Genomic DNA, 25,816 nt, shown 5'->3' on the forward strand with positions numbered 1-25,816 from the left:
GTTACAACAAGGTGGGAAATCAAATTCTACCCCAAATCCATATAAAATAATAGTGATTCTGATAACCAGAGCAAAAGTTATGGTCCTTTGAAGTTTCACTAAAAATCAATCCAAAATTTTTTTGAATCTCTTAACTCAGACCATACCAACTGCTCTAGCTATTTTTCCTATCAACTTCAACGTCTTAGAAGTGGGGGAAAAAAATTTCAAGTCAAAACAAGCTCCGTAGCTACCAACACAAAAATCCAGAAGTTAAATGCCAGATTCGGACACTATTCAAACACTATTCACTACTACAATTGACACTATTCATGCGCGCCGCGACACTATTCACTACACTACACAGAAACACACAGGAATGGAAACAGGCACTGAACTTAACACAACATTAACATCACAATGAACATATACCAACTCAACCACACTTGAACTACACACACAGACCAAAACACAAAACACAAACACATTGGAAATTTTACTTTGAACAAAACGATTGGTCCCCGGCAACGGCGCCAAATTTGATAGAGGTCGTACCCCACCAAATTAAAACATATTAAATGCAGTACATGAAAGTGAACCAAGTCGTCTCCCAACGACCAATATTTTCATTCAAAGCGAATTTTCCAGATGAACACAACAATAAAACACAGGGGGGGTTTGGCAGATTCACTCAACTTTGCTAAATTCTAACAAAAACACCAAAACTGAATTAAACACATAATTCAAAATGTACTGGTTCCTTGATTCCACTGAAAATCCACCAATCACAGGTAACTAAATCAATTCTCTTATCCAATTTACTCTCATGAAATCTGAATTAATCAACTATGTGAAAATTAACACAGCTTCATTACGCCATTAAGCATAGCACACATCCTTCTTTCAATTTCACACACTCACACACAGATTAAGCAACTGTGGCCAAAACCCGAACTCACTAAGCATGACAAGGATTCTGAAATTGTGGAAAACATAAACTCATGATTAAGCATCACAAATTCCATTTCATTCAAAGCTACAAAATTGAATAGGATGAAGAGAAATTAGGAATTGGAGTGCACTGCAAAACATCAACCTCATGGTTTCAAATCAGTTTCTTCAAGGAACCAATACGAAAAACTTAGCTAGACATGGAAAATGGACAATCACCCACTTCGAATCTGAAACAGAAATTGCAATTCAACCGTTCAAATGACTTCAAATTGATATTGAAAGCTTAAAATGGTGCAGCAAACGAAATGGGCAAGGGATAAGAGAAGAACAACAAAAACAGCCACCAAAAACGAAAATGCTTCAATATAAATGCTACCCAAACGGTAGAAAACGTTAATACAACTTCAATGTGCTGTCCAAGACTCGTAAAACGTGAAAAACCAATGGAAAACGTGAAAAATTCGTGTGTGCCACCATGGGTCACCTTCCAAAGCTTTAAAACAACAAAAATGGAGGTTTTAGAGAGTGGAGAGGAAGAAGGAGCGGCTGGCCTCCTTTCATGCAGACCTAATTCGTGGTCATATCACCCTTGCCACTCATAATTACAAAACTGCCACTCTGCCACTCAGATTTACAAAAATGCCACTCTGTGCCTCAAATGTTGACCCATTGACTTTGCTGACGTGGAAATGACATGGAAATGATGTCGCAATGATGTGGAAATTCTCTTCAACTAAATATTAATGTCCAAGCTCCAAAATTTGCTTCACCCAAATACCTAAAAATAATTAAAAACAAAAATTAGGCCAAATAATGTGAAATTAGTCCAAATTCGGAACAGTGGCCCAATAAAGCCCAACAGATGAAAAACACTCTAATGATGAACAATTAAGCACTAATCAACTGTCTAATGGGTGCACAAAGGCTAGTGGAATAGAAGAAAATAATGACTCATCAATGGTCAAGTATGCATCTCTTCCATTTTCACCTGCTGGCTTGGGTGATATTGGTTGATCAGTCTCTTTGTTGCATACCCACTAAACGGTACTTGTGTGGCTGTTTCGAATTCTATCTTTCCATCTTGAAGAGGTGTTGGAGGATCCTGATGTCACGCACATGTTGCATGTAATGCACGTGTTGGGGCTATTTCTTTTGGATGTGGTGCATTACATGAAGTCGGGTTTAGTTTAGCGACCCAGCTAACATAAATCGGTTGGGTTCCTTAATTGAGACGTTGTCCTTGAACTTGTTGTGAACAATATCGTTCTTACTTAACCCGTCGTCTTGAGTGCAGTGGGAGGTAAATAAGATGTGTTTTGCAGAACTGCGAAGAAGACGATTAGCTTGTGGTTTGCCTCATTGGAAATGAGGGATGTTTAGCATGTCAAGCAACATACTCGATTGCGGGAAGTGTGAGATAGTGTTGTTCACAACCCGTGAGAAATGGAATGTGGCAAATGTGACGAGCTCTTCGTGGAATTGCGAAGAAGACGACCTTTTGGCTTATTGGAAACGAGGGAGGCGACATTGAACTACGAATAAGATGAACTTTTGGGTTGTTGGAAACGAGGGAAGCGATGTTGAACTCCAAATATGACCGACTCTTGGGTGGTTGGAAACGAGGGATGCGACGTTGAACTACGAAGAAGACAAACTCTTGGGTTGTTGGAAATAATGGAGGCGACGTTGAACTGTGAAGACAATGACCTTTTGGTTATTGGAAATGAGGAAGACTTAGCTGAACTGTGAAGAAGGCAACTTTGAGGGATGATGTTGGAAACGAGAGAGACTTAACTGAACTGCGAAGAAAGCAACTTGGGGGGATGAAGTTGGAAAAGAGGGAAGCTTAGTCAAATTGCGAAGAAGGCAACTTAGGGGGAATTTGAAACCAGGGAGACTGAGCCAAAATGCGAAGAAGACAGGCTTTTGGGAATTTGGAAACGAGTGAAGCGAATATTGAACTCCAAATACGATCGACTTTTGGGTAGTTGGCTTTTTGGGAAGCGACGTGGAACTCCAAATACAATAAACTCTTGGGTTGTTAGAAATGAGGGAGATGACGTTGAACTACGAAGAAGACCGACTCTTGGGTTGTTGGAAACTAGGGAGGTGACGTTGAACTACGAAGAAGATGGACTCTTGGGTTGTTGGAAATGATGGAGGCGATGTTGAACTGCAAAGAAGACGACCTTTTGGTTGTTGGAAACGAGGGAGACTGAGTTGAACTACGAAGAAGGCAACTTGGATGGATAATGTTGGAAACGAGGAAGACTTAATTGAATTGCGAAGAAGGAAACTTAGAGGGATGATGTTGGAAACGAGGGAGACTTAGCTAAACTGCGAAGAAGGCAACTTAGGGGGATGGTGTTAGGAAAGAGTGAAGCTTAGTCGAACTGCGAAAAAGGCAACTTGGGGGGATGGCGTTGGAAAAGAGCGAACCTTAGCCAAACTACGAAGAAGGCAACTTGGGGGGATGACGTTGGAAAAGAGGGATGTTCTGTAAGCCACATTTGATATATTGCTTTTCCCTCGTGGGTGGTGTGGAAGTGGGTCTGATCACCTGTGTCAAGTGCGAGGTCAGAAAGAAGGAGATGCTATCGAATTTGTATGACGAATGACACCTTGCCGTTCATGCTTTTTGGAAGTGTGCAACATTTATTGTTCACAACTTGTGGCATGGTTTGTGCTTGGTTGTCGGCTATGAATGCTACCTGGTTGATCTTGCCAATAGTCATATGTTGTCCTAAAGATTAAGCCATGCATATGTAAGTATGAACTAATTCAGACTGTGGAACTGCAAATGGCTCATTAAATCAGTTATAGTTTGTTTGATGGTATCTACTACTCGGAGAACCGTAGTAATTCTAGAGCTAATACGTACAACAAACCCCGACTTTTGGAAGGGACACATGTTCTGCCTGTTGCTTTGATGATTCATGATATCACACGACGTTTGTGTCGTTGACATATAATTCAAATTTCTTTCCTATCAATTTTCGATGGTAGGATACTGGCCTACTATGGTGGTGACGGGTGACGGAGAATTAGGGTTCGATTCTGGAGATGGAGCCTGAGAAATGGCTATCACATCCAAGGAAGGCAGCAGGTGCGTAAATTACCCAATGTTGACATGGGGAGGTAGTGACAATAAATAACAATATCGGACTCATTGAGTCTGAAAATTGGAAGGAGTATAATCTAAATCCCTTAACGAGGATCCATTGGAGGTCAAGTCTAGTGCCAGCAGCCACGGTAATTCCAGCTTTAATAGCGTATATTTGAGTTATTGTAGTTAAAAAGCTCGTAGTTGGACCTTGGGTTGGGTTGATTAGTCTGCCTCTGGTGTGCACTGGTCTGCTCGTCCCTTCTGTCAGCGATGCGCTCTTGGCCTTAACTGGTCTGGTCGTGCCTCCGATGCTATTACTTTGAAGAAAGTAGAGTCCTCAAAGCAAGCCTACGCTCTGGATACATTAGCATGGGATGACACCACAGGATTCTGATCCTATCTTGTTGCTCTTCGGGATCGGAGTAATGATTAACAGGGACAGTCGGGGGCATTCGTATTTCATAGTCAGAGGTGAAATTCTTGGATTTATGAAAGACGAACAACTATGAAATCATTTGCCACAGATGTTTTCATTAAATATCATCCTAGTCTCAACCATAAACGATTCCAACCAGGGATCAACCGATGTTGCTTTTAGGACTCCATTGACACGTTATGAGAAATCAAAGTGTTTGGGTTCCGGGCAGAGTATGGTTGCAAGGCTGAAACTTAAAGGAATTGACAAAAGGGCACCACTAGGAGTGGAGCATGCGGCTTAATTTGACTCAACACGGGAAAACTTACCAAGTCCAGACATAGTAAGGATTGACAGACTGAGAGCTCTTTCTTGATTCTATGGGTGGTGGTGCATGACCATTCTTAGTTGGTGGCGTGATTTGTCTGGTTAATTTTGTTAACGAACGAGACCTTAGTCTGCTAAATAGCTATGTGGAGGTAACCTTCCACGGCCAACATCTTAGAGGGACTATGGCCGCTTAGGCCACAGAAGTTTGAGGCAGTAATAGGTCTTTGATGCCCTTAGATGTTCTTGGCCGCACGCGCGCTACACTGATGTATTCAACGAGTCTATGACCTTGGCCGAGAAGTCCGGGTAATCTTTGAAATTTCATCATGATGGGGATCGATTATTGCAATTGTTAGTCTTCAACGAGGAATTCCTAGTAAGCGTGTGGTGGAGCTCCAAAGGTGCATGAAGAGCTCCATGGGCAGCGGAAATGGATGAAGGAATGAAGGCAAGTTGGAAGGCACTTGCAAGCAATGGAAGGTGAAAGAGGTGATAGGATTTAATAATCTATGCTAGCCTAAGGAAGGTGGCTAGAGGTAGAGAGAGGAAATCTCTAGAAAGTGGTGACTCTCTAAGGCAATAGAAGGAGGAGTGCTCTCAACACTATGCTTCTATTGCAAAATTCAAGAGTGTCTACAAATGAATGAAATTTTGGCTTTTATATGAAGCCATTTATACATGAGAAAGGAGAGCCTTTGGGTGGAGTGGGCCTTGATCTTGGCCCTTAGATCAAGCTTGGAGAAGGAGGCTTGATCTTGGCCATTGGATGATGCCTTGGAAAAGGAGGAAGCACTAACCCTTGGATGCTTTGGATCCATGAGGTGTAGGAAGAAGTGTTGACTTCCACTTAGTCCACCTTGGCTCTTTTGATAGCTCATGGCCAAATCTCCTATTGGGCTTAGTCAAACCCAATTTTATCAATTCAACTACTTATTATTTGACTTATTATTCTAGAAAGCAAAGCCTAAACAATGGGCCAATATTATTGCTATTCTATTGCTCTTTAAGACACCTATTCAAATCTTCACATCTTCTTTAGTCCATGTGAAGAGTATGAGAAGTCCATGTGGGTTTGGGCCATCTTGAATGAAGCCCAATTTGATCTTTTTTAGCATGCCCCTTGTTATTAGGCCTCTTGATGGGCTTGGGCTTGAAGGTGCATGATGGCCATGGATTGGGCCTTGAGCATGATTTGGGCCTAGGCGTTGCCCAAGCTATAAGCCTTGTTGGGATCACATCATCCCCTCCCACTTGAAGAGGATCTGACCTCAGATCAAGAGGGTTATTTAAGGCTCACAACAACTAAAATTGGGTGCCACCAGGATCAAAAACATATCTGCAATAGTCGTCAAACAAAATGGCATTAAAATCATGAAGACCATGCATTATAATTGAGTGGGAAATGTGTGAAAGTGGGCTTATAAATTTGGAAAAAGTTGGTATTAGGCCCACTTCACAAAAAGAGTGTTTCACACTTTGACTTGGATGATTTTTGAAAAGAATTTTAATGTCAAAGTGTATTTTGGCACTATATTTTGAAGAGGATGAAATAAGGGAATGAGATAAAGAACAAAAATTTTGAGAAGGAAACAAAGCAAGAGATTTAATGAAAAAGTGAGAAGAGTTTAAAGATGGGAAAACTCCCTTTGGAACTTGGGTCTTCATGAAAGGAATTGGTGAAGGATTACACACCAAATCCCTAACAATGAGTTCCCTTGAAGTTGAATTACTCTTTAACTCTACCACTTTTGATTTTCTTTCAAACTCACTCTCTTTTTTTAATTTCTCTCTTGCTTCAAAGTTATTTCTCTCATTCTCTTCTTTGGCTTTTCTAATATTATCCTCTTTTGCCTTCTCTTCTTCATCTCTTTTCTTTTTCTCTTTTATCTCTTTTATCTCTTTTTCCTCTTGTTCTCTTTTAGCACAAAGCTTCTCAAGCTTTTCTTTTGCTCTCTTCTTTTCATACTCTCGAAGCTTTTTAAGTTTTGCATGCTCTTTCTTATGTTTTGCTCTCTTTCTTTGTTCACTCAAGAGCAAGTCCAAATTGTGCTTAAAATCTTTTTCTAGTCTTGAAAACTTAGCAAGATTTTGGATGAAAGCATCCCCTATGTCAATGAAGTTTTCTATCCTAGATTGTTGCTCTCTAGTTATCCTGAATGAAGGGGGAATGAAATTTTTCCACATGCATGCTTTCAATTCATAAAAGGTGTTAATGCATGATTCTCTCCCCTTTTTCGCTCTATACTGCCTCTCTTGCCACCACTCGGATGCACGTCCTATAAACCTTGAAGTAACATGTCTAAGAATGTCAAATTGACTATATTTACTAAACAATGGTTGCACCAATATCTATCCCACATCCAATCTCTAAATGATATTGGTCCTATATCCTCCCCAAAGAATGGAATATCACTATGAAATGTATGATGCAACTCATGACTACCATGCTTATGCAACCTAGGACTATATGTAGAATATGTACTCATGGTGATTGAATGAACTTATGCAACTTGAACAAAGTGTGGTAGAGGAAATCAATCACAAGTGGACCTCCAGGTTAGGCGAGGTGAGTCTTTAAGTCTTTTTAAATACCAAGGCCAATCCTTGCCAAGATACACTTGTAAAAGGTGTCAAAGATCACACAATTGTCTAAGTGCTAAGTAAATAGAATCACTTGAGTCACTAAGCACAAAATAAGCAAACAAGACTCAAAGAAATTTAACACTAAAAACGGACCCATAAATGGCAAAAGATTAGAGACTTTGGTCTCACACTTAAGCCTCTATGCAACGTGAAAACATGAATATAGTTATGCGGCCTAATGTAAGGTGAGAAAACACTTAGAACTTTCAACACACTTACAACTAAAGCGAATTACTAATGGATGATAAAGGTTCTACTTAGGAGATGGGATTGAACACCTTGTGGTTCTCCAAGACACCTAAGTAGGCCAAAATACAAGTTCAAAGAGAGTTAAAATTGGTACACAAAATTTAGGCAAAGAGGAGCAACCCAAGAGCACTAAACTTTTAGAGAACTTTGAGTAGAAAATAAGGCACAAAGGATGCTCCAAATTGACCAAAAGAAGTGACCAAATTGTAGAAAAACTAGTAAACTAAAAGATGCAACAATTACAAGCCACAATGGCCAACAAAAAATGCTTGAAATTGGTGTTGGAAGCTACTCCCGAGGCCAACTTGATCACACCACAATTTTGGACAGCAAAGTGATGCACTCCCAAGAGCACTTTGGTGCCAAATGAAGCCTTAGTTGATGGCTTTGAAGTATACACCAATTGGAGGAATATTTGGACCCTTTGTGGATGCAAAATGCAACACCAAACAGCAACAAAACCTGGCCAAAATAATGAACAAAAACAGCAAACAAGCTATGCCAAAGGCATTGGTTAGCCCTCACTCAAGCAAGAAATTGATGGCTCAAAACTTTCCAAAATATGGTGAAGGTGAGAGGAAGAATTCAAGCACACTCTCTAGAGTTTTACTTCTCAACCACCACCTAAAATGCTACCTTAGACTAGCAACCAATTTGGAAAACAAAATCACTTAATTCACAATCAAGAGCATTGAAGCCAACATTACTTGCCAATTGAAATGTATAACACAAGAAAAGCTAATTAAGAAAGCTAAACCACATTGAGTATGATTTGACAAGACTGAATTGAATAGCCAAAAACAAGGACAAGCAAGAAATTAAGGCTTGAAAGAAAGGAAAGCACAACAAAAGGAATCCTAGAATGGAACTAGAATAGAGTAAAAACCAAAAACAGAAACTGCAGTGCCAATGTGAGGGAAGTAATCCACTCCAAATGAAAGCAATTGACGGCAATATGGAATACACACATAAACAAGCAAATGTATAGAGCAAGAGCACTGAAATTCAGAAGCAAAACACACCAAAAACGCACTAAATAGTGATTTTCCCGAAAGCACAACACCAGAAAACGCTGACAGATGCCTTAACTTTGCAGATTTTTCATATTTTTTGTACTGGACATATTTCAATGATTCTTTTTGCTAATTTTTCGTCCAGATGTTAAGAAAATTAGGAAAAAATCAAAAGGTGATTCGCTGCTATGAATTGTTCCAGTTAAATCACACAAGAAAAGTGTGCGTCAGGACACAAGTGAAAACAACAGCAAATTGACACTGAAAAACGCAGAAAGTTGCTTCTACTTCAAAAATTTGTATAGAATTCAATTCTCAACATAATGGAATGATTCTTGTTGGAGAATTTTCGTTTATGACTTAGCTTTTCGAAGCAACAATCAGCTTAAATTTTGGTGCACTGAGTCACTCGTGACACTTGTCAAACAGAAGGTGTGCAGTGGAAAAAAAAAGTTGAAAACAAAAGCAAAAGCAGAGTGAAAGAGGAAAATGTTCAATGGACAAATCAATTCGATTTGGAGCTTGATTATGATCTAGAATCAAGCATACATGAAGATGAACATCTTAGGACACTCTAAGGCACAAACCAATCGGTGAAATGGCATTAAAACAATGAGGAAAGCTGACTCAAACAACCACACGCATAGCATGAAGCTTCATTGCGTTTAGGAGTGGAGTTTGGCACGGTTTCACTCAAGCAAGTGCAGAAAATGATTGTAAACGGTGGAAAATTGAAGAAACATGTAAAAGAAAGCATGAACAAGACATAGAACACAACTTGAACGGTGGAAATTGAAAAGAAAAAAAAATCACCGAATAAAAATGACAAAAAACACAATGGAAGCAATAAAATGGTGCTGAAATGTAAAGGAAAGCTAGTAAATGATGTGAACCATAGCAAGCAAGCAAATCTACAAATAGAGCGTAGAACACTCTTGTAATCTCATAGTTGCATGAATCCACACTAAACTTTCTTTTTGAAAAAATTTCTTTTCACATGAATGTGAAAAGGCAAGGCAACCCTAGTAGCCAAGGGAGGCTGGAAAACATAGCGCAACTTAGGGAATCATATGAAATAGAATTTTGAGCAAAGGGAAGCTGCATTTTCTTGAGAATTGAGAGCTGTTGTTGGAAGCACCAAGGGAAGACATTGTTGACTAAGGGGAAGCTTTAAATTCTCAAGTTTTAAGCAAGGATTCCAGGTTATGGGAGCTGGACTCCGTCACTTTTATTCGTATTGATAATTGCATGAAATGTATAATGAATTGGATGTATAGACTTTGCCTATTTTGTGTGTTTTCATATTTCTGGAATTTTCCAAAAACTGCCTAGCGAGTGATGAACCACCACTTGGGTGATGCATCACCGCCACGCGACTTATCATTTTGTGCTTGTTTCTGGGTTTTAGATGAGGAACTGCCTGGCGGTGTGAGCCTGACCGCCAGGCGACACATGTATGTCAACCCAGTTGTTGGGTTTTTGGTTGGAGGGCTTGGCGGTGATGAACATCCGTCAGGCGTCGCGAGTCGAATTGACTCGATTTTGATGTTTTGCGTGTTTTAGGATGATTCTGACTGGAGGGAAAGCCATTTTTAATTTGTTATAGCATGATTTGATGTCAAACTTCAATGAATTTCATGTAATTGATGACTAAATTAGATGGATCAGTGTGAATAGGGGACTTTAGGGTTTAACAATTGGGGTTTTGATGTCACGAGAATAATTAGTGGTTGAATTGCTTTGGAAAATGTTAATGGATGTGTGTAGACTGAATTATTATAATCATAATTGAATTCGCGCGAGAATTGATTGAAATCCGCAAGGAAGGGAAAACTGCGAAAGGTTGGGGTTTCGCAAGTGCAGGAATTTTGGAGGAACTGCCCGGAAATCTTATACACTGCTTAGCGGCACTGGGCCTGCCGTAAGGCATCATCGCAAAGACAACCATCTTTGCGTGGTTGCGAGAATTTTGATGGTTATGGGATTCTTGAAAGTTATGTTCTTGCTAAATGCGGGGTTAGAGATAGTATTTGGATATAAGTGTTGGTGATGACTTGTACAAATGAGAAATGGGAATTAATCCATTCTTTGGTAAAGTGAGGGATTATTTTAATGCAGTAGGTGCAGAGGAATATGGGGGATGTTCAGTGAAGTGTAAATTGTAATTATGAGTGACTAGTTAGATGATAAATGGAATTCATTGTAATGTGCTAGTGATATGGGAAGTAAAAGCTCATATAAATACATATAATAGATTGGATGGATCCACTTAAACTTGTTAAGCCTGGAAAGAGGCTAATATCTTGATTTAATGTTTGTGTTTGTTATTTTTGATTCCCTAAGTTGACTTAGTTGAATCAACTTTAGTTGACTTGTTGACCTTTGATTAGGTTTGACTTGTTGACTATAGTTGACTTGACTTAAGCCAACATGCTAATCTATGTTTATTTGCTTTGTAGGTTAATTAGGAGTAAGAAAGCAATGCTAGGTCGCGCATGGTGATTGGGGAGCATAAATGATGTGGAGGAGAGAGTAAAGCAAAGGCATAAAGCATCAAGAAAAAGGCATAAAGCAAGTGTACCTATGTACCTTTGGTCTCCTTTGTTTTTAGCACACTATGACTACTTTTTGGAGACATATGAGACACATTTTTTGTCTTCTTTTCTGCTAGAACGAAATTAGCCTTGCACACACCATAGTTAGCTCTTTTGTCTCTCATTTTTGTAACCTTATTTATCCTAGTTTCTAGAAGCTACGGTTAGGTTTTTGTAGAGACATCCTTAGGTATCTTTTATTTGCTTAGAGGCCCCTAAACTCTTTTATATAAAGGGTACTCCTAGACATGTAAAAGGGTTGAACATTTTGAAGTAAAAACACTCTTGTGTCTCAACCATTTGTGAGAGTTTCCTCCCTTGGGAGTGAATACTTCTAAGCCTTATCTTGCATAGCAAGTGGCGACACACATCCACTCATCTTCAAGGTTGTCATGGCTTCTAGCCTAGCCTTGTAGTGGCGTTCTTCTCACATTTTTACCATTCCTTTCCTTTCCATTTTATGTTTTCTTCTTCCTTTAATTGTTCTTGGTTTTCTATGGTTTATGTGCTTTCCATTTCCTTTTTATTTTGAATCAATCCATCATCTTCTTCTCTTGAGCTTTGGGAAAGGAACCTTCACATCTAGATAGCTTGCTATCTTAATGTCCAGTTGGTATTTCACTTAGCTTTCTTAATCAACTCACACCATATTCAATAATCTTAAAAAGGAACAACATAATCCTTCATCATTTGGTATCTAGAGCCTAGGTTATCTTGAATATGGTGTTTTTCATGTTCTAACATTGTCTCGTGTAGCTATCTTTGAATGGTCCACATAAAAACAATGCTGACAGAAACTGCTCTGTGATGTCAAAAATTACGTTCTTGATGTCAAAAAAAAGCTCTGTGAGTCTAGTTTTTATCAAAAAAAGAATCAATGCATTTGGAGTTCTGTGAAGTTATGATTGAAATAGTGAGCAAAGGTCAGAGCTGCCGAGATCACCGCGAATCAACGTTTTTCAGGTTATGTTGGGCAGTTTTGGCTACTGTTTTTGTTACTCTTCTTACTCCTAAATGTGGTTGGATAACATGTCTTTGGATGCTTAGTCTTTGAGCCTCAAATCCATGAGTTTAAATGCATGATAGCTACATGTTTGTGTCTTTTTGTATGTCATGTTGAGTCTTTAAATGTGTCTAACTTTTGCTTGAGTCATATGTCATATGCTTCTTTGAGTTTTTTTATTCTTGTTTCTAAGTATTTGACCTATTGCATGAGATCTATGCCTTTTGTTGTAGCATGCTCCTTGAAATTGATTTTGACCTAAGTGTTCAAGACACACTAAAATATCCTTCTCATCATCTGAAGTACCTAGTTTTGAAAAGAAAAATTATTTTCATGACCAAAAACAGTTTGGCCGAGAGCTAATGTGTTGCTTGGTGAATCCATTTGGCCATTTTTACTAGGTGCTATGCTACCAAATTTTATACTTGGATTTTGGGTGATATTGGCAAATTAGTTCCATGCTTTAACTTGGTTATGATCTTTTTTGGTGTATGCATAATTTGAGGTATAATCTTGACTTGTTCAAATGCTTTCCATAGAGTCTTTAAAAGTGTTTTTCATTGCTTTAGTCTTGTTCAAGTTTTGTCTTTAAAACAAAATTTCCTTAGAAGTTAAACTTTCTTGTTTTTGTGCTTTTCTTGCTTGTCACTAAATGTTCTTTGTTGTGTCATAGTAGTTTTCTTTTCTTGAAACTCTTGGGGTGTTGTGGCCGAATCACTTGTCTTGCATTTGAAAGGTTTTGAACAAGTTTTTAAAAGTGTTTGCTTCACTCCTTTGGTGGATTTTGAGTGCTAGCCTTGCCTTGTTACTTTGGGAGTGTGATCTAAACACTTGGGTTGCATTTTGGGCTAGATTTGGTCTCGATTTTCATGTTGTGTAACCCCTAATCCATTTATTTTGTCTCGAATTTGAGTGTTTTTGTTGTAGAAATCATGGCAAGTTCATCAAATGCACCTACAACAAACAAAAACAATACATTGATGAGATTGCTTCGGGATTTGAAGTTGTCTAGGAAGGAGGCCTTTGAACAATTGAGAAAGGACAAGGAGCAAAGTGACCTAAGAATCCAAGAGCACATTCAAAGGCTTGAAGCTAAGGAGCAAGAAAGAGAGGCTAGGAAAAGAGGGCATTCTAGGCACAAACCATCACAAGAGAAACAAACTCCAAAGATTCCTAAGTTCAAAGGAGAAAATGACCCAAACATCTACATTGAGTGGGAACAAAAAGTAGACCAAATTTTTACCATTCATGTAGTTAGTCATCAAAAGCAAGTAGATTTGGTAGTCTTAGAGTTTGAGGATTATGCCATGACTTGGTGGCATCAATTATGTATGGACAATATTAACCAAGAGTCACTCACGACTTCTTGGAGGGACCTTAAAAATTTGATGCGCACTAGATTTGTTCCTTCCTACTATAGGAGGGAGACTCTTTTGAAGCTCCAAATGCTTCAACAAGGGTCCATGTGTGTGGATGAATATTACAAGTTAATGGAGTCCATGCTTCTAAAAGTAGGACTCCAATTTGAAAGTGAAGAGGAAAAGGTAGCTAGATTTGTTAATGGTTTAAGGAAGGACATAAAAGATTTAGTAGAGTTATATGAGTACTCCTCTCTTGACAAAGTTTTACATTTGGCCATCAAAGTTGAAACTCAATTGCAAAAGAAAAAAGAGGCCAAGAGGAGTGGTTCATACAATGACTACTATTCTAGTACTTGGAAAGATAAAGAAAGAAAACATGATAAATCACCACTCAAGAGTTCCAAAGACCCACCTCCTAGGACTAATTCGTCTAGGCCTTCTAATGAAACTCCTAATTCTTCTCAAGGTACAAGGACAAGTTCTATAAAATGTTTTAAGTGTTTGGGATATGGGCACATAGCTTCAAATTGTCCCACCAAAAGAACCATGGCCTTAAACCTTAAAAAAGAAGTAGAGAGTGAACATTCTTCTCCCCCTTCCACCAAAAGTACTTCTTCCCACACTTCTTCTTCAAGTGAAAGGATTAAACCCCTTGAAGGTGGATTGTTAATGATAAGGCACCAACTAAGACAAGTTTCCAAGGAACTTGACCCTTCTCAAAGACAAAACCTTTTTCATTCAAGGTGTCATATCAAAGACAAACTATGTCCCCTCCTCATAGATAATGGAAGTTGTGTAAATGTGGCTAGCACAAGGGTTGTGGACAAGCTTGGCTTGAAAACTATCCCTCATGCCAAGCCCTACAAGCTATCATGGCTTAAGAAAGAAGACATTAAAGTAACTCAACAAGTCCTCATTAACTTTTCAATTGGAAATTTTAAAGATCAATTGTGCCTATGGAAGAAACTCATATTTTGTTAGGTAGGCCATGGCAATTTGATAGAAAAGTCTTTTATGATGGCCATGCTAACACCTATGATTTCTCCTTCCAAGGCAAGAAGTTCACACTCCTACCTCTCTTACCCAATCAAGCAAATGAGGACCAAAATAAAGTAAAAGATAAGAGAAAAGATGAAAAAGAAAAAGAGCAAGTTACCTCCAAAGTGTTATTTGCCTCTAAAAAAAGATTTCCAAAGCAAGATGGACATCACCATTCTTCCTTCTCTTCCAAGGCTCAAAAGGAAGACCCAATGCCCAAGCATGAGAGGAAAAATGGTCTAGAAAAGAGGGATGGCCTAACCAAAGCTAGGGGTAATACCCTTAGAAAGGATGGAACAAAAGCTCACAAAAGGCAGGTGCATATCCTCCCCCAAATCAAGTCAAGCTCCATCTACAAAGGCTTAAAGAATTTGTGGTCAAATTCTCTCCAAGGAGGGGAGGATGATGAAGGACTGACCCCAACCAAGGATGAAGGCACATGCTTAAGAAGACTAAGCATGTTTAGAAAGAAAGTTCACTAATCCTTCATCCCTTTCATTTGTGTTTGTTATTTTTGATTCCCTAAGTTGACATAGTTGAATCAACTTTAGTTGACTTGTTGACCTTTGACTAGGTTTCACTTGTTGACTATAGTTAACTTGACTTAAGCCAACATGCTAATCTATGTTTATTTGCTTTGTAGGTTAATTAGGAGTAAGAAAGCAATGCTAGGTGGGACATGGTGATTGGGGAGCATAAATGATGTGCAAGAGAGAGTAAAGCAAAGGCATAAAGCATCAAGAAAAAGGCATAAAGCAAGTGTACCTATGTACCTTTGGTCTCCTTTGTTTTTAGCACACTATGGCCACTTTTTGGAGACATATGAGACACATTTTTTGTCTCCTTTTGTGCTAGAACGAAATTAGCCTTGCACACACCATAGTTAGCTCTTTTGTCTCTCATTTTTGTAACCTTATTTGACCTAGTTTCTAGAAGCTAGGGTTAGGTTTTTGTAGAGACATCCTTAGGTATCTTTTATTTGCTTAGAGGCCCCTAAACTCTTCTATATAAGGGGTGCTCCTAGACATGTAAAAGGGTTGAACATTTTGAAGTAAAAACACTCTTGTGTCTCAACCATTTGTGAGAGTTTCCTCCCTTGGGAGTGAATACCTCTAAGCCTTATCTTGCATAGCAAGTGGCGGCACACATCCACTCATCTTCAAGGTTGTCATGGCTTCTAGCCTAGCCTTGTAGTGTCGTGCTTCTCACATTTTTACCATTCCTTTCCTTTCCATTTTATGTTTTCTTCTTCCTTTAATTGTTCTTGGTTTTCTATGGTTTATGTGCTTTCCATTTCCTTTTTATTTTGAATCAATCCATCATCTTCTTCTCTTGAGCTTTGAGAAAGGATCCTTCACATCTAGATAGCTTGCTATCTTAATGTCCAGTGGGGATTTCACTTAGCTTTCTTAATCAACTCACACCATATTCAATAATCTTAAAAAAGGAACAACATAATCCTTCATCAGGTATGGAATCAAAGAAGGGAATCATTTGGTGTGATTGTAATATATATATGTTGTATATATGCTTGTTTGATTGTTAGCTCACCTTATCTGCTTGTGTTTAGCGATGATCGTGTATGCGGTACATGTGAGCAGATGATGTTGCAGGTGGATCTGGTGAGGCTTAGTAGTGGAGCGGAGGCTAGTCTGGGAAAAGAGTTTATAAGAGTTTTATGTTTTATGGTTTTTGAATAAGATTGTACTTTTTCTATTATCAAACTTTGTTTTGTAATTGAGTTTCATATTTATGGATTGAGGTATTTCATACGTACATAATAAAGTTTAAATTTCCCGGGTTTTTTTGGGAAATGATGTTTTAATACATGACGCGTAATTATTAATTTCTTTATTCTATTATTAAAATCCGTAATATCCAGACAGAATGTTTCACCGATAACCGCTCTGCCCAGGCTCACGTCGTCGCAATCCGAACACTTCACCGGACCATTCAATCCGTAGGAGCGACGAACGTTGTGTATAAAAGGCAGAGACGTAGTCAACACGAGCTGATGACTCGCGCTGATGTGATCCCAACAAGGCTTATAGCTTAGGCAACGCCTAGGCCCAAATCATGCTCAAGGCCCAATCCATGGCCATCATGCACCTTCAAGCCCAAGCCCATCAAGAGGCCCAATAACAAGGGGCATGCTAAAAAAGATCAAATTGGCTTCATTCAAGATGGCCCAAACCCACATAGACTTCTTATACTCTTCACATGGGCCAAAGAAGATGTGAAGATTTGAATAGGTGTCTCAAAGAGCAATAGAATAGCAATAATATTGGCCCATTGTTTAGGCTTTGCTTTCTAGAATAATAAGTCAAACAATAAGTAGTTGAATTGATAAAATTGGGTTTGACTGAGCCCAATAGGAGATTTGGCCATGAGCTATCAAAAGAGCCAAGGTGGACCAAGTGGAAGTCAACATTTCTTCCTACACCTCATGGATCCAAAGCATCCAAGGGTTAGGAATGCTTCCTCCTTTTCCAAGGCATCATCCAATGGCCAAGATCAAGCCTCCTTCTCCAAGCTTGATCTAAGGGCAAAGATCAAGGCCCACTCCATCCAAAGGCTCTCCTTTCTCATGTGTAAATGGTTTCATATAAAAGGCAAAATTTCACTCATTTGTAGACACTCTTGAATTTTGCAATAGAAGCATAGTGTTGAGAGCACTCCTCCCTCTATTGCCTTTGAGAGTCACCACTTTCTAGAGATTTCCTCTCTCTACCTCTAGCCACCTTCCTTAGGCTAGCATAGATTAGGAAATCCTATCACCTCTTTCACCTTCCATTGCTTGCAAGTGCCTTCCAACTTGCCTCCATTCCTTCATCCATTTCTGCTGCCCATGGAGCTCTTCATGCACCTTTGGAGCTCCACCATAACGGTATCAAGAGCCATCAAACCATGGTCTCTCACGGTTTGGTAAGGTTCTTTTCTAGTCTTGTGCTTCCTTCATTTTTCCGTCTTATTCTCATCTTCTCCTTCTATTTTGTTTTTCCCTTTCATATTTATCGTTGTTAAACCAACGCACAACCATTCAACTAATTCAAGTTTCGTGATAATTGCTATAAATATAGGATTACATTATCACTCATCACAGTCAAGCATATTATTAAAACTAATAATAATTAAATAGCACATAACTTGAACACTTAGGACTTGAACACAAGTCCTCTCACACAATTAAGTACTCTCAACCGTTTGAGCTAGCACTATTCCATGTCATACCTATAAGAATTAAATGTCATAAAGGCTCCCACTACCCGCATTTATTAATTAATTAATTATTTAATTAATTAATTTCCACGAGTCTTACAATCAGTGCAGATCTTGGTGGTAGCAGCAAATATTCAAATGAGAACTTTGAAGGCCGAAGAGGGGAAAGGTTCCATGTGAACGGTACTTGCACATGGGTTAGTCGATCCTAAGGGACAGGGGAAGCCCGTCTAATAGTGCTTTCTATGCGTACTCCGAAAGTGAATCGGGTTAAAATTCCTTAACTGAGACGTGGCGGCTGACGACAACGTTAGGGAGTCTGGAGGCCCCCCTGAAAAGAATTAAAGCAAAGCATTGTGATGGTCCTTGCGAATATTGACGCAATGTGATTTCTGCCCAGTGCTCTTAATGTCAAAGTGAAGAAATTCAACCCAGCGCGGGTAAACGACAAGAGTAACTATGACTCTCTAAAGGTAGCCGAAGGCCTCAACATCTAATTAATGACATGCATGAATGGATTAGCGAGATTCCCACGATCCTTGTCTACTATCCAGCGAAACCACAACCAAAGGAATAGGCTTGGCGAAATCAGGGGGAAAGAACACACTGTTGAGCTTGACTCTAGTTCGACTTTGTTAAATGACTTGAGAGGATTAGGATAAGTGGGAGTTGGAAATAGCGAAAGTGAAATACCACTACTTTTAAAGTTATTTTACTTATTTAGTGATTCGGAGGTGGGGCGTTGCCCCTCTTTTTGGACCCAAGGTCGACTTCGGTCGGTCGATCCGAGCGGAAGACATTGTCAAATGAGAAGTTTGGCTGGGGCGGCACATCTGTTAAAAGATAATGCATGTGTCCTAAGATGAGCTGAACGAGAACAGAAATCTCGTTTGGAACAAAAGGGTAAAAGCTCGTTTGGTTCAGATTTCCAGTACGAATACGAATCGTGAAAGTGTGGCCTATCAATCCTTTAGTCCTTCGGAATTTGAAGCTAGAGGTATCAGAAAAGTTACCACAAGGATAACTAGCTTGTGGCAGCCAAGCGGTCATAGCGACGTTGGTTTTTCATCCTTCGATATCGGTTGTTCCTATCATTGTGAAGCAGAATTCATCAAGTGTTGGGTTATTCATCCACCAATAAGGAACGTGAGATGGGTTTAAACCATCGTGAGACAGGTTAGTTTTAACCTACTGATTACAGTGTCACAATAGTAATTTAACATGTACGAGAGGAAGCGTTGATTCACACAATTGGTCATCGCGCTTGGTTGAAAAGCTTGTGGCACGAAGCTACCGTGCGTTAAATTATGACTGTGTTGGTACCGCGTAGCGGAATGTTTGCCGTTTGGACAAAAACCAAGATGGGGTGAATTGGTTTTTAGTATTAAAATTAATGCTTTAAAATTTTTCTAAAATTTTACCGATTAATTTAAATATCAGTTCCCTTAAAAGCAATAATAGATAAGAATAAAGAGATAGAGAAGAAGAATTGACACATATATTTATATTGGTTCAGATAAAAAAATCCTAGGTCTAGTTGTTAATCTCTTTAAATAAAAAGATTAACTCAATCACTAACAAATATCAGATTACAATCAGATAACAAGATAATAGGGAAAGAAAACACCTCTCTTGAAGCCACAAGAGATGAACATCCTTTCTCTGAATCACACAGAGAACTTGACCTAGCTTTCATAGCAACAGCAACAACACTCCATCTCTTAGAAACCCTCTTAGGAAAAGTTATCGCTCTACCCATACTAGGTTTTTCAAAGCTATTTTTAAAACACTCAAAGAATTCTCTTGCAATCACAACACCAATACTCTAGCTTCTCAAAAAGGTAAGTTCGAAGTAACTCTGATGTTCATTAAATAAGGGTTTCAAAAATTAGGTCAAAAACTGAACAGTAACATTCAAACTGACAAGGATAATCGATTATTCTAGTGCTTTTTTGAAAAATTGAACTCAGCTCAGGATAATCAATTATCCTAAGTCATAATCAATTATCACATTCTAAGAACATTTGTCTTCATATTATCTTCCATATGGCATTTAGGTTTCTTTTATCATCATCAAAATCTTGCTTTAGCATTTTAACTTGTCTTCTGCTTTTGCCAACAGACTGAACGCCTCTAAGTCAGAATCCGGGCTAGAAGCGATGTGTGTGCCTGTTGTTTGTTTGCCGACCAGTAGTAGGGGCCTTGGCCCCCAAGAGGCACGTGTCGTTGGTGAACCTTGTAAGGAGAATCATCCTTGCGAGATGCCTTGAAGCGCAAATCCTATCGAACAACGGGTAGAATCCTTTGCAAACGCCTTAAATACGCGATAGGGTATTGTAAATGGTAGAGTGGCCTTGCTGCCACGATCCACTAAGATTCAGCCCTTATTGCTTTGAATCGTCCCTCCCCTTCATTCCCCTTCATCTCCTTAAACACAAAGTTTATCTAAATGTCTTTGTTATCCTAAAAAAAATGTAAGTTTTTTGTTATAGAGGCTAACACTAATTTGTCACAAGCAAAAGACTATAATGTTGCCATTTACAGTAGTTTAGCTAGCACGGTGCCAAGATTTGGGGCATAATGGAATTCGTGTTTTTTACGATTTGGTTTTTGGAATGGCCTCCAATTGTCCCCAAGTTACTATTGTAAATGTTATGGCGCATAAAAGTTTTGATTTGGTTGGGTTTGGCACTACGCCAAGTAAGACGGTGTGTCACGACTTAGCTATAGCTAACATGGTGCCAAGATTTGTGATAAAATGAATTTATTGGTTTATGAGATTTTTGTGGTTCGGATGTCCTCCAAATGTCCCCAAATGAGTAATGTAAAAGTATTGGTGCAAAAAGGTTTTAAGTTGGGTGGGTTTTGCGCTTGGCCAAGTATAGCGGTGTACCGCGACTACAAAGCATGGTGGCTTGTTTTGGGAAAAAAATGATATTCGTGGTTTTTGAGATATGGTGGTTAGGATGGCCTCCAAATACGCCCAAATGATTACCATAAAAGTATTGATGCATAAAAGTTTTGAGTTCGTTGGGTTTTGCACTTGGTCAAGTTTGTCTATGTCGCACGAGTTAGCTAGATTGCTTCGTGGGGAGTTTTGGGAAAAATGAAATTCGTGGTTTTTGAGATATGGTGGTTGTAAGACCCGCAAAAATTAATTAATTAAATAATTACTTAAGTAATAAATGTGGGTAGGAAGCGCCTTTATGGCATTAATTATTGTTTAATATGGTGTGGAACAGTACTAGCTCAAGTGGTTAAGAGTACTTTGTTTGTGTGAGAGGACTTGGGTTCGAGTCCTATGTATGTCAATTATGTGTTGTTGTTTTATTATTAATTTTTAATAATATGTATGAGTATGGGATTGATAATGTAAACTATTATTGATTGGAGGGTATCACCAAACATGAAGTGGCATAATGGTTGTGTGTTGCCCTTATGAGTGGAGGGTCACGAGTTCAAACCTTGGTAGACGAAACTTAACTTTTATTTTTTTACTAAACTTAGCTTGGGATGAATGTGGAAAGGTAGAGAGAACCTAGCAGAATTGCGCAGGGTTGGAAACCCACCAAATAATTAACCTTGAAGGGGAATTAAAACCACAATAAAGCCCAATTTCGTTTTATTTTTAAAACCCATTTTAAAGACACCTATAAAAGGAAAACTTTAGGTAGAAAGAAGGGTTTCTGCAATTGTTTTGTGGTAGCGTAAGGGGAGAGCGAAATTGGAGAGTGAAAGGTTGAATTGGGTGTGCAAAGGGCTGAAGTAAGGTATTGGTGAACAAGGAACTTTCTCTTTGTCTCAATCTCATTCTAAAATTACAGGTTAGGGGAGCTGAACTGTAATCGTATGCTTTTGGTCATATTGCATGCTTGTGATGCTGTTTTGCCATGAAATTTCGTGTTCCCCATGTGAGGAATTACGGGTTGCTATTTGGGTATTGTTCTATTGGTGTTTTTTTTACCTAAATGTATGATCATGATGGATGTTTGCACTAGGTAAGCTGCTATTGTGAAAATGTAAGGGTTGGGGAACGGTATTGTATTTAAAATATGTTGTATGTTTGCTGCAATCGATACGAGCTGCTTTGGTATGAAGTGGAGTGTGAATTGGTGTTTTGGTTGCTGTTGTTGCATGCGTGATCAGTGTAGGAGTCTGCATTTCTCGCTCAGGCAAGCCAGGCTCACCTAGGCGAGATTAGCAGAAACGCAAACTTGTTGCCACACGAGCTTCTCGCTCAGGCGATGAGGATTGGGTTTGAGCGACACATACATTCGCTCAGGCGAGTCAGGTTCGCCTAAGCGAGGTAGTGATGAAGTTTGCGCGTGTTGAGCGCGACTTCTCATCTAGACAAGGAGTTTTGTGGGTTTTGAACGAACCAGGGTCTCACTTAGGTGAGACGGTCTCGCCTAAGTGAGATGTCGCGATCCAAGTGGATGTGTGCTTGCATTATAACTCACGTGAGACTGAATTGGGTGTTTGGGCGAGAGATGATCTCGCCTAGGCGAGAGGATCTCACCTAAGCGAGATAACGTGATGAGGTTGTTGTTTTAAGCTCGCTCAGGCTAGGTAAATTAGCCTTGGCGAGAGTCCCTAGCTTAAGCGAGTTTATGCGAAATTCCATGTTTGTGTGTGCTTGTGTATATGATTTGGCTTCTTTATCCTAGGTATAGGATGTATATGCATGTGGTGTGGTGTTTGGGCTTGAAGGACTAAGTCCAATAGGGGTCTGGGATGTGCTCGGTGGTTCGACACATGATGGGCATGGAACTGGTTGAGTTCCCGTCGGCTACTAATGAGCGAGGAGTCTTGGTGCACAAAAGTTTTGGAAAAAAAAATGAAATTCGTGGTTTTTGAGATATGGTGGTTAAAATGGCCTCCAAATTTCCCCAAATGAGTACCATAAAAGTCTTGGTGCACAAAAGTTTTGAGTTTGGTGGGTTTTGTACTTGGCCAAGTTTGGCGGTGTGGCCCGACTTCGCTAGATGGCTTGTTGGGGAGTTTTTGGAAACAATGAAATTCGTGGTTTTTAAGATATGGTGGTTGGGATTGGCTCCAAATGTCCCCAAGTGAGTAGCGTAAAAGTTTTGGTGCATAAAAGGTTTGAGTTCAATGGGTTTTGTACTTGACTACTTTTGGCGGTGTGGCATGGCTTAGCTAGATGGCTTGGTAGGGAGTTTTGGGAAAAAAATGAAATTCTTGGTTTTTGAGATATGGTGGTTGGGATGACCTACAAATGCCCCTAAATGAGTGCCATAAAAGTCTTGGTGCACAAACCATTTTGAGTTCGGTGGGTTTTGCACTTGGCGAAGTTGGTCGGTGTGGCACGACTTAGCTAGATTGCTTAGTAGGGAGTTTTGGGAAAAAATGAATTTCGTGGTTTTTGAAATATGTTGGTTGGAATGACCTACAAATGCCCCCAAATGAGTACCATAAAAGTCTTGGTGCATAGAAGTTTTGAGTTCGGTGGATTTTGTACATGACCAAGTTGGTCGGTTTGCCACTGCTTAACTAGATGGCTTATGAAGGAATGTTTGTTTTATTTTGTTAGACTTATGGGAAATATCGTAGTAAATGTTGTTTATCCCTGACAATATAGTGTTTGCCATTGTGGATATTATATATTGCATACCTTGTTTAAGTTACTATGAAATTTCCCACCTAAATTTGTCTTCGTTATTTTAATTTGGTTTCACATTATAGTGTTTAATTTACTATATATATTCATTCTTTAACTTGCTAACATGTTACTTACATTTGTTTAAGGTGTAAGATAATTTGATGGATAATTAATACTTTTCATTGTAAATGAGATATTGATGAATATTGAAAATATAATAATGAGTTTGTAGTAATTAAATAAATATGAGTTATTATTATATAAAAATAATTTGACTAAACGATTTTCTAATACTGATACATTAATGAAAATTGTGGGCACGTTATGATCAATATGCTTGATCTTTACGTTTTTTTATTTATTTGAAAGGAAATTTAATATTTTGTAATAATTACAAAATTTTAGTCAAGCAATGAAAAGGAATACATAAAATGATTTGATAAAGATGAAGTTATAAAATGTGTTAATTATATTTAAACGTCGTAATTATTACTTAGATAAAAACCGAATAACATTAATGAAAAAATGTTGATTATCCAGATATATTAGTAGGTACAATTATAGTTGAAAATATAGATGAATTATTTGATTGTAAGAAGAAAGTGTGATGTAGTTGCACAAATAAGTTTATAGTGGTTTCTTTTGTTAAGATGCTAATATAATTTGGAGATGTTATTTTTGTATCTTTAGTATGTGTTCTTTGATGGTGGACTTTGCAAAATACCATATTTTAATAAGAGGTCCATTGAAATAGAACATGTATATTGAATATTTATATGTGTACAACTTATTGGTAACTGTATTAATGATAATATTGTTAGTATTTAATTTGTGGTGGTGTATATAGAAATATATTAGGTGTCATTAGGGTCAAAAACTTAATCATTTATTGTTATAGTGTTGGTTAGGTTGTTAGTGTGAGATCCGCTAAATTTAATTAATTAATTAATTAATAAATGCGTGCAATAGAAGCCTTTATGGCATTTAATTCTGACAAGTATGATGTGGAAAAGTACTAGCTCAAATGGTTGAGAGTACTTAGTTGTTGTGAGAGGACTTGAGTTCAAGTCCTATGTGTGTCATTTATGTGCTATTTAAATTATAATTACTTTAATTATATAATTTTTTTATATAATATTTTGGTTGTGGGGCGTGATATTATATTCTTAAATGATTTTGGCGAGTGTTGTCGGTGTGAGTGTGCTAGTTGTGGCTCGCAAAGGATGAAATTCATTTGGTGTGATTGTGTTATGTATATAAATGTATTATATATATGTTTATTCTGTTAGCTCACCATATCTTCTTGTATGTGGTGATGATCATATACGTGGTATACGTGAACATATGATGTTACAGGTGGGTTTGGTGAGGTATAGAGCCGGAACGAGCCTAGACTTGGGTGAAGGATTTTCTTAGAGTTTTTATATTGTTTTTATGACTTCAAATAAATTGTAATCATTGATATTACTAGACTTTTGGATAATTATAATAGTATTTATTATTATGGATTTTGGATTATTGTCGAGGTAATAAATTTTTTAAAATTTCCCGCATTTTTTGGGAAATTATATTTCATTAAATGCAGTTTAATTATATTTCTTTATTTTAATATTTAAATCCGTAATATCTGGTCGGGATGTTATAGTTGGTTGTTGTTTTAAATGATAAAGGATGATTTTTGGGTAAGATTATTTTATACAATGTATCAGATAAAGATGGAAAGGAAAAAAAAGTGAAAAAGGAAGCATAGTACAACTTTATTGGTAAGGATCGAAACCGCTGCAATTCGTTTCTTTAGATTTCATTCCTGTTTTGAATTGAGAATAAGTAATGCTTTGTCTTGATTTTGTTTATATAGTTGTTGGACTTTGTTTTAATAGGTATTAAATTGAAAAAATTGAATAATGTTGTATAAATATATACATGTGTTTGTTTTAAAATTTGTTCAATTATGTTGCGAGGATCATGTTGGCCATTTAAGCGTTCAATTATGTTTATTATTTATTTATTTATAGTAGATCTGCAATAGATATAGAAAAATGCAAATAGTAAATAATGTTGACATACAAAACATTCATATAGATCTAAGTTGTTTTCTGTTACACATTCTGGAAGACTTCTTTGAATAGAACATTTGTTGTATGAATCAAAGTCTTTTGTCTTTATCATGGATTAATATCTTTAATCCTGATTTACTCTAAACCCTAGAAACTGTAACGTATGGTTGTCCATGGCTAAAAATTGGTGTGGGCAAGTATAATCCCACAAAACCTAATGATTGACCTTGAGATT

The 25,816-nt window shown here is 38.1% G+C and overlaps 2 pseudogenes; both read left to right on the plus strand.

Annotated features, from left to right (window-relative positions):
- The first annotated feature begins 3,644 nt into the window (after positions 1-3,644).
- LOC146887043 (18S ribosomal RNA) lies at positions 3,645-4,681 on the plus strand (annotated as a pseudogene).
- Positions 4,682-18,203: 13,522 nt separating this feature from the next.
- On the plus strand, positions 18,204-20,303 carry LOC146887044 (25S ribosomal RNA; annotated as a pseudogene).
- The last annotated feature ends 5,513 nt before the right edge of the window (positions 20,304-25,816 follow it).

The sequence above is a fragment of the Vigna unguiculata genome, chromosome 4, assembly GCF_037176805.1.
Source record: "Vigna unguiculata cultivar grain cowpea cultivar isolate G323 ecotype 2 chromosome 4, ASM3717680v1, whole genome shotgun sequence".
Lineage (NCBI taxonomy): Eukaryota > Viridiplantae > Streptophyta > Magnoliopsida > Fabales > Fabaceae > Vigna > Vigna unguiculata.